This window comes from Eretmochelys imbricata, chromosome 7 (assembly GCF_965152235.1).
Source record: "Eretmochelys imbricata isolate rEreImb1 chromosome 7, rEreImb1.hap1, whole genome shotgun sequence".
Classification (NCBI taxonomy): Eukaryota; Metazoa; Chordata; order Testudines; family Cheloniidae; genus Eretmochelys; species Eretmochelys imbricata.
Genome location: NC_135578.1, coordinates 10,358,861 through 10,368,860, shown reverse-complemented (window position 1 = coordinate 10,368,860; position 10,000 = coordinate 10,358,861). Strand labels below are relative to the sequence as shown.

General features: G+C 40.8%; 1 protein-coding gene across 14 annotated transcripts in view; it reads left to right on the top strand.

Moving 5' to 3' along the window:
* Positions 1–10,000, top strand: part of FOXP1 (forkhead box P1) — a 495,960-nt gene that overhangs the window by 266,898 nt on the left and 219,062 nt on the right. The window contains exon 1 of one of the 14 annotated variants that reach the window (XM_077820974.1): positions 8,073–8,163. The exons of the other annotated variants lie outside the window; for them this stretch is intronic. The gene's annotated coding sequence lies outside the window, so the exon portion shown is untranslated. Of the gene's footprint in view, positions 1–8,072; positions 8,164–10,000 lie in introns of those variants that run through there. 14 annotated transcript variants of the gene reach the window in all.

Below are 10,000 nucleotides of genomic sequence, written 5' to 3'. Positions count from 1 at the left end.
GTCTGCTTTTAAGCTGGACAGACCTGTTTTTGTAAGGGTTTTCCTTGTCTTGTACTAACAAAAAACGATGTGATTTTTGTCCAGTATCACCGTGGAGAATGCTGCTCCACCCGTGCTAATTCAGAAGTTCGTGCCACTGAGGGGGAGAGGCATCAGTGACCACCCTACTATATCTATCTATCTATCTGGTAAATATACAGACGCTCCCCGATGTATGCAATTGTTCCATTCCGGAACACCTTGCTTAACTCGAATTTTGCCTAAGTCGGAAACGTATACCTGACCATTACGCCAGAAAACAACAACAAAAAAACCCCACCTCCTATTTCTAGTTTATGGAACTTTTTCCGTAAGTGCGGATTTCTGTAAGTTGGGTCTTGCGTAACCCGGGGAGCATCTGTAGATAAATATATATATGTGTTAATCAGTCACTGTGGCATTTTTTTGGTCTCCCTTTTCTGTGTCACTGATCCTAAGGCACTGTAGATGTAGGCACATGAGGGCCAAAAGCTACATGTCTTCAGCATTTGAGGTCAAGGAGGTTGGCATCCAGAACTGAACAGCCTGTGCAGAAGGATTCTCTATCTCCTTGATCACTATGAAAGGGCTCTCTTTAGCCTCTGCAGATCAGCGGAATAGATGATGAATTTGGAGGATGCCAGGGGAATCCAGTGGGTGTGCACACAGTGTAGATCCATCGTTTACCCACATAGGAAGAGAGATGAGGTTGCCCTCTGCTGCTGTTCCTCCTTCCCCTGTAACTGGATGCAGGCCAACTCCCAGGTTTTGCTTGCTCTGGTTGCAAGTTTAGTGTTGGGCTAATTCATCTGCCTAATGAAATTAGCCCCCTTCACACAGGATTTTACTATCTATAATATCTCTTTGCCTCTCTGTAGAGGACAGATGGTCCAGTGTTTAGAAACTGGACACACAAGATTTGGACACACTAGACTTGGTTTTCACTTTCCAGCTCCGCTACAGACTTCCTGTGTGATCATGGTCAAGTCACTTAGTTGCTCTGGGCGTCAGTTCTTCATCTCTATAATGGGAATGACAGTACTTCCCTACCTCACAGGGGTGTTGGGAGTAAAAATACATTGAAGTACGTTATGCACTCTGATACTACGGTAATAGTGGTACCTTAGAAACATAGAGCTTTATCTAGCAGTTTTACAAAAAGAAATTTTAGTCTTCTTTGATGATAATTTTACATAATGTAGTTTAGGATTGAATGTCTAAAACATTTTTTTGTTACCTCTTTTAGCAGTTACACATTTGACATTGTTTTGTTATCCTAGATGTTATGTTAAGTTTTGGCACAGAGAGCATTAATTCCTTTATCAGTTGTTTCCTTTACAGTTGTTCATTTAATTGAGCTCCTCTGTGTATCTTACAAAACAAGATGCACTCATTATAGCTCATAGACCTCCCTCTAAGGCTTAGGTAGCATGGTAACCTGTTTAAACGAGTAGCGCTTTTGTAGGTATTATGCTTGCTAAGTGGTGTGTCAGGTGTTTTGTTTTATTTTCCCAAACCCTGGAAGGAAGCGATAGGAGAACTCTTGCATGCATGATCAGATGTAGCAGCTTTCCAGAAGTTCTTCGCTCTGGCTATTTTCTTTTAAAGCTGTGTTTACTCGAAGAATGTGGCTGAGACAGCTGAATATGTGGCTGCAGTGTAGAGCAATATACGTTGTATGCCTTGTTGTTCCTATTGTTCTGCTTTGACTTGTACAAACAATTTTAATCCCAAAGTAAGAGATCATATGGTCTCTGACGTCAGCAGTGCACAGTCAGATCCAGCATGCACATTATCCTCCTGTTGCACGGCCTGGTGCTAAATATTCTGTTCTTTTTGGTCCTTAAATTTGGTGTTTTGTTTTCTCTCACAAATCCCTTAAGCAGGAAGCCTATGCATCAGCAGTGCTGTATTCAGCAACAAGAACACCTGTCTGACCATGCACCTGCATGTGGATGGAGATGGTCTAGTAATATATTTAACTACAGATTTCAGATATGAACACAGGAGACCCACAGTTCTGGCCATATAAGGAACAACACAGGCTATAATACTGACTGTGCACACAGCTCGGTATTCGGCAGCAAAGAGCTAATTTTCATAAGCATAGAATAGCTTCTACCTAGCACAGTGGTGTCCAGATCCTCCAGTTCGAGGGCCAAACATGCTCTTTCAAAGAGGTCAAAGGGGCACAGTTCTGCAAAGTGATTGGAAACCACTAGTGTCCAGGTGCAGAAGTCCCTAGGGGGGCCCCTCCCCAGCTCCTGAGGTAGGGAGTATATCAAGGGTAGAAAGAGGGAGTGGCTGAAACACATTATGCTCTTCCATTTGCAGCTGGCATGTGGTCCATAAAGAACCACAGTTAATTGATGCAAGTTAGAGCAGCCTCCAGGCTTCTGTACCCTGGCCTGAGGCTGAGAATCAGGTTGTTAGTTCTGAGTTGCTTCTTTTCTTTCCCTCTTCCAGACTGCCATGGGTGACTGTGCATGGAAGTGAGCTATTCTTTTTCTGTGCCTGATCTTAGCATAGTGCCTAGCAATGCAGCTCGTACCTGACTCTGCCTGACATTCCTGCAGCCCAGCAGGAAAGCAGGCAGGGGAGCAACAACTGTCTTCTCTCACCTCTGTAGTACAGGAGCCAGGCAGCGGGGGAGTTGCTGAACAGCTAGAGCAGGAGGAGGACAGCAACAGCTCAGAGCGTTCCTCTGGCTCAGATCAGAGTGGCACCAGGGGATGCAGGAGATTTAGTAATCTGTAGTCGGAAAGACCATGCCACTTACATCCTCCCCATAGAAAATTCAGAAGCGTTCTTTTTGACACAGTTGCCCCTGGAAGGCCACAGAGTAGAGCCTGGAAGCTACAAGTTGTCCATTAGGTTGGACACCCTGGATTTTGCAGAGGTCATTTTGTTTCCTTAAACAGTACCTCAGCACAATTTGGTTATGCTTGCTGCTGCTGCTATTGCTACTCTAGTATTAAGGGTGTGCTCTCCTGGTCTTCACATACTAAAGGGAAAGAAATAAGGGCCTGGTTTTCAGAGGACCTTCCTTTCGGTGGCTACATTTTTATCTGACTCATTGCACATGCAATTACTGCAGTTGTGTCCCTAATCACAGAAATAGTACAGATTAGCTATACACATTTTTTTGAACGAGTGGTTATGAAAATTTGGGCCTTTAAAAAAAAAAATTAAGAATTTGTAGAGTATCGTGAAACATAGTAATTTCCAGAAAGAACCTACAGCTGAAAAAAATCCTGAAAAAAATGTATGGGTTTTTTGCAGAACTTTGTTCTGTCTCTGATGTTAAGGCAGTTTTATTAGAACATATTGCTGTGTGTGTGTGTGCATACGTGCATACGTGTTTTACAGGGGCGTGTACAATCTAATACATGTGTATTGTCCCAGCAGCACCTTGACACCTACCCCCTCCCCCCCCGGTTATGTCAACACTGGGAGACTGAATGTTTCCATTAAAGCCAATCTAATGCGCACTTCTCGTTACGTGTCATGGGCCTGATTCTTTAGAGGGATTGGACACTCGCAGTTGTGGGTGCTCAGCACTTCTGCAAATCACCCTGTTAAGAAGTTAGTGGTTAGAGTTTTGTTTAATAGAAAAATGCATTATTCCACCCACTTCTCCATAAACCAGAAACCACTCAAGAGATTTTTGTTGAGCTTTCCACATACAAACAAACATTGGAGCAAGCATGAGAGTGAGTGCATGTCTCAATGCTGTGAGTGTTTAAAAATAGGGAGTCTAAATGGAAATGGTTTTGCAACCTTAACTTTAGTGGGCAACCTCTTTGCAAAAAGAAAAGACATGGAAGTGTTGGAGGCCAAAGTGTTTTGTTTATCCATAGAACAAGAGGAATAGCTTTGCAGGGTTCCCCATCCTGTTCTGCCAATGTGTCTCAACTCTGACCTGAGCAAGCACCTATGGGGTGGAGACCAGACTACTTTCTCATGTTCATTCAGGAGCCTTTCTATTAACTTCAGTGGGAGTTGGATTAGGCCCGTAGTCCTTGATTTGCTGCCATGATGCAGTACAAAGCTGTCAATTCTATTTATGATGGCGGGACCTATGATATGAAACTGGGCTGAAACGGCCAAACTCCTTTTGCATAGGCTGCTAAACAGCCATCATCCAATAACTTCGGGTCACTACCTAGCTGGCTGGATATGTAAGTGAATGGTTCTGTGTCCCATTATCAACCTTGTAAGCCAGGGATAGTCAATAGGCAGTCTGTGGACCAAATCAGAATGCCAGACACTTGTGAACAGATCCCAAAATCTACCTTGACCAAGAAATTTGGACCTTGACGACAAAAAAAAAAAAAAAAAATTGACTACCCCTGTCCTAAGCTATCCAGCGCCCCACACACATGCTACCTGTTTACACATATGTTGGTTTTACAATCTCAGACTTGAGTTAAGAGTATGAGAAATGTTAACATAATTTCTTATAAAATAATATCTAGTGACGTTGAATGCATGGAAATAAGAAGCACATGTATATTGTAAGACTCATTTGCATCTTCATGTTATAAATGGTGGTTTGCTTTCCAAAAAATGGGTGCAACATCTGATTTGTTTGATATCATGGCTACATTTGTGTAGTTGCATTCCTCTTTGCCCTTCAGTTGACAAATTTTTCTTGGTCTATAAATATAGAATTGTAAACAAGAGCTAATCCTTAGCAACAACCTGGAAAGTTAACATTTCTCTCCAGCTCCTATTATAATTAATTCAGACACTCTGAATATGATGTGATTTATACACAGTATTCATAGGGCCAGTAGGTACTAATATCTTGTTAGAGAACTGAGAAAAGAACACTCTCTTTTGTGTTACAACATAATTGCACCACGTTTTCTTTCATAAGAAGATGTTTAAAGATGCTTTTTACTTTACATTTGCAAAATGGAAGGTTTTTGCTGTTGCTTTTACATTTGGGTCTTAAATGTGTTTTCCCTCCTGTAACAGTCAACATTGTCAAAACATTTTGCAGAGTATGTTTAAATAATGGAAAGAATTATGGGTTAAGACCATCGTTTATATTAATTTAAATCTCACTATAGTAGGTGAATTTGCAAGATGCTTCTAGTTCATTGTAGAAGTTGCTTACAATAAAGAGACATCTTCAGGTCTTCTTTTCTGAACAGACAAGGCATGGAGATTACATAGTACCTCATTGTGTTGAATTTTGTTTAAACACATCTTGACTAAGTCTTCATATTAGGGATCCTAATTTATTTTATTTTATTTACATTTGTTCAGGGAATGTTGTTGTAGTGTTAATCTATGTAAGCCATATACATGTGAATTCTGCAACTCCCAAAAGGTTGTGATTAAAATATTATAGATGTGGCAAACCACAAATACAAAAGAAAGTTTACATTTAGGTTTTCTTTGTAAAATATTGTACTCAAGTTTTGTAATACCTTGGTATCGTGGTCAGCATTCCTATAAAAATACGGTGTTATATGAAATGATATAACCTGTGAAGCATTTCCCATTATGTAGGCACCATGTCTTTAAATTATAGCAATTTCTTAAGATTTTAAAACAAAATGAGCTCTTAGAAGTGTGATTAATAGCAGGGAATGAGGCTAACACTGGGTCATCAGTGGCCCTCCATTACAAAAAAAGGTTCGACTAATAAAAGCATCCATCTATTTGACCAATAAAGCATTTGAATGATATGCTTGTAGTTTTTATCATATAGTAGTTACTTCGTACTGAGTAAATTGTGATTTTTACATGCTGGAAAAGGAGCATCGATAGGCAGCTCAGTTGAGGTGAATAGAATGCGTGAGTGCAGAAACACAAGTACTTATACATGGAGTCTGATGTTTGTGATGATTTCAGATTGTGGGTTCCAAATTTTGGAAGCAAATATGAAGTATCTGAATATCTTGTTAACTGCTTCCCCCCCACCATAGCTGTTCTGTGAGGCTGGACTGTGATCGCTCATTGGGAGGGGAGAAGGGATGGAATTGTATGTGCAGTCAGTCATTAGTTCAGTCTCTGGTGACCCAGACTTCAGAAAATTTATTCTTCTGAGGAGAAAGAGATGGACCAGCACTTGCATTTTCCTGGAGTCTTGACTCCTGTTCTCCCACCTGGTTTGCACCTTTTATCCAGCTGGGTATGTAACGGGAGTAGTGGGAGTGCTTCGCAGAGAGACCAAGGGAAGGTCATGCAGAATGTCAGTGGCAAAATAAAGAATTGAGCCTGAGTCTCCTGAATCCCAGACGAACATCCTGAGCCCTTGATCCTCTTTCCCGATCTTTATGCCTTTCTTGAAATCCAGGCCCAGGTCAGAGCAGTCATGGAAATCTCTGCTGGGATAGCTGCTGTGTCCAACTTCTTGTGAGGCCCTGGGGGTGAGAGATGGGAACGGAAAATACATGTCCCTGATTCAGGGAAGCCCTGGGGCCACAAGATTTGAATAATGTAGCCAAGTGTCGGAGAATGTCAGATCTTGGAGGTTCCTTCCCCTACAACAGGTGGGGCTTGTTGGGGGCTCCACAGAACTCTTATGGGGTGGTGCAGAGCGGTAGGTGAGGGCTTGAAGTTTCTATCCGGATGAGCAAGAGTTAGGAGAAAATGTTGAGCCAAAAGCCCTGTTGGGTTAAAAAAAAATGTAGGTAGGGAATGCTCCGTGATGTGAGAATGGTAATGGGAGGCCAGAGCAAGGGAGTCGAGGAGAGAAGAGGGAGGAGGAGTAAATACGCTGTGCTGCATCAGAAGCATGTGTGTGGGCATATAGATAGGTAGAATATAGAGAGCCATTGTGTGTGTGTGTGTGTATGTGTAAACACACACCCCTTTTGCTTGGCAGGGATTCTGTTGTACAGCAAGAAACCTGAATTGTTCCTGCTTTCCTTGCATTTTTTGAAAGGAAATATTATTCTTCATTTTGAACCCCTACCTTAAGTATTTGCAGGTTGTTTATTTAAATGCATCTTCTGACCTAGGTTATCCTGTATATTGACAAGGCGTAGAGTTTTACGTCTGTCTGTAGGTTAAATATTACTCTCTCCAGTTTCTATTCCAAAAATTAGCAAGTTAGCTAATATCACTCCCTGATTTTGATTTTTATTTTTAAAGACAAACCTGAAGCAGACTATGCCGGTGAAGGCCCTTCTTTAAACTGCTTCAAGATTACACCTGAACAGATATTGCTTCTTTTGCACCTTAATTTTTTGACAGACATGTGAAAGTGTATTTCCTTATCCGGCTGGTTCCTTTTAGCTAAAGATTCCAAAGGTGTTTTTCTGTTTTTGTTTTTTTAAATCCCAAATCCAGTAATGAGTTAACAAGATTTCACTTGATCTGATGGTTTATATGATGAGTAATGCAAAAGTTGGTAACAGCAAATTGTTGTTTATAAGCAAACATGGCACTGTGTAAACAAGGAGGCCTGGTCCCCAACTGGTTTGATTTCATGGTGGTCAGCAGCTGATCTATGTAACATACAACCTTTCTGCTTCTCTAAATGTCAGAAGAATGACTGTTTGTTTGTCTTGAGTTCTTCCCAGCTGTTTACTCTGTAATGCATTTGCCTCAACCTTGATTCCCTGAGAGTGGCCCCTTTCTCCTCCCTGCTCTGTTTACATTAGTCCTGCCCCGAGTGTCACCTATGAAATCTGTTGATTATTCCACCTGGTTAATGTTAAATTGCTCTTGCAAGATGATGTGTTTGTTCATAAACACAAATGCTGGGCCACTTGTTTACTGTACCCATGGCAGCAATCAGTTATTAAACAAATATTGCTTTGTTTGCGGGTGTGAGCAGCAGTTTATCCTGCAAGGTCTGGAAAAAAAACTTTAAATGCTGGGATTTTGATAAAGGAGAAAAGGGGAACTTGTCCCTGGAATGTGGTTGAAACTGACTTAGGTTTGCTTTTCTTATCTTTAACTTGGATGAAGGGGCTAGAAAGATTAGCAAGTTGTTTGGTTTTTCCAAGAGATTTCCTTAGTGTAATGATATCTATCCAGTTGTTTGCTTTTTTCAGAAGGGAGAGAGCACTCCTGCAAGACGACTAGCACAGTAATAGAGCATCTGATGGCTAGAAAATTCTGAGTGGAACAAACAAGGACTTAGAAGGTCTAGGACAAAGGGATAGGGCTATGAACAAGGTAATCACCAAAACGTACAGCATCTGAATTATGTACGACAGTTGGTTATATTTTTTCTTACCTTTTTAATCAGATAGGTTTCTAATTGATGCATCTGCCCTCTGTCAAGTTTGAAAAGGAAAACGTTTAACTTTTATTTCTAAAGCTGTCTGAAGAAATCCTCTGATTTGAAAGCAGGGCAATGTGAAAGAAGAGAAAATACCAAATTAAAAACTGTGCCCTGTCTGTCTTCTTTTGCGGATGACATTATAGAACTGCTTTTGCTCTCTCTGCTTATAACTGAAACAGCATTTACATCTGCTAATTCTGGAGGCTGGCTATTTGCAGTTTACTTTCTGAGAGTCCTCATTAGATAATTTGTGCTTTTGTAGGTAGTTTGTACTTTTGCGTTGTTTTGCAAACAAGCAAGAAAAACAAGCTTACGCCATCTTTGTTTTTCAGAATTATTGTTTGTTCTTGTTTCTGAATATGGCTTTGGTAGTTAATGCCAGACAGGACCTGTGAGCTTTAGCTGTAAGTTGTTAGGACTGTGCATGCAAAGTGACCTTGAGAAAAAAAATGATAGCTCTTTTATATGAAGAAGGGTAGGATCTCTTACTTTGCATTTGAGGCTAGCTATTAAAAAAACATGTATTTAATATATATTTATAGGGAGCATGTGAAGGCTAAAATTAAATAATTGTCCCTATTGTCACTCGGAAAAGCAAACAACAAAACTTGCACAAAATTCTGATAGATTGTATTCACTAACTCGCACTAATGATTCAAACATATTGTTCGTTTTGGCCGGTAGAGTGATTATGGCTTTGAGGTGAAGTGTAAGGTACTTGAAGTGTGTAACCTAACAAGCCAGTCATTAATTGACCAGCACTACTATGATAAATCAAACCCTCTCTATATTAAACTAAGTGAAAATGTTGAAATGAGAAACTATATTGTGCAGTGGTGTTACAAATCAGCACCTGACTGTTGAAGTGATTTTAAGTACTGCAGAGTGATAGAGAAGCTAAAAATGCTTTAACGAGAGAGGGGATTTATAATTAAACCCCAATGAACCGTTGGTCTCTCTGAGGTTTGGAATCTCCCCATCACACCTCGGTGGTAAAGTAAATTTGCCCTGCTATGCATCTGCTAAACACAAAGCAGGCCTTGTATTTAATGGTCTTTAATATTCCATTGATCTGTGTGTCCATATTGGAGCCGATGCTGCCAGGATGGATTTGAATGCATATGAACTAATCTCAACCCTTGAGTTAGCACTCACTGGAGCAGCTTACACTCTCTGTTCATCCTTAGCACACAATTGTGTGAATACAACTGGTCTATTGGTGTGTATCGGGGTGGGGAGAACAGGTAGGTAGCTCGTGTTGTATGTCCATGTGTGAATGTGAGACTGGAAGTCGGGATGGAAATAGGTCTGTTCAGATTCGTTCCCTACCATTCTCAGCATGGCAGCACTAAAACTACAAGTATGCTTCCTTAAGGAGGGGAATTTCTGAAAAGCATGTAATGCCCAGATCAAAGTCCTGGTAATAGAGTTCACTGCACCCTGGCTGGAAATACAGTAATGTTCTCAGCCACTAGACCATTGCTATGCAGTGTGCCATTCATTTAAAAAGAAATGAAAAGCCCCTTTCCATCTAATAGTAGTATGATGATTTCTGTCAGGCCTGAAGGTTTGAAAGAAGTCTCCCAAAATGGAAGGAAATGAGCTCTCCTCCAAGGAGCTCACAAACATGCTGTAGCGAATGGTAACAAAACAGTAGAGAGGAGATAGGGAATAGAAGACTAGGCAACAATAAGTTTACTAGATTACTCAGTGAGAGCAAGTATAAGG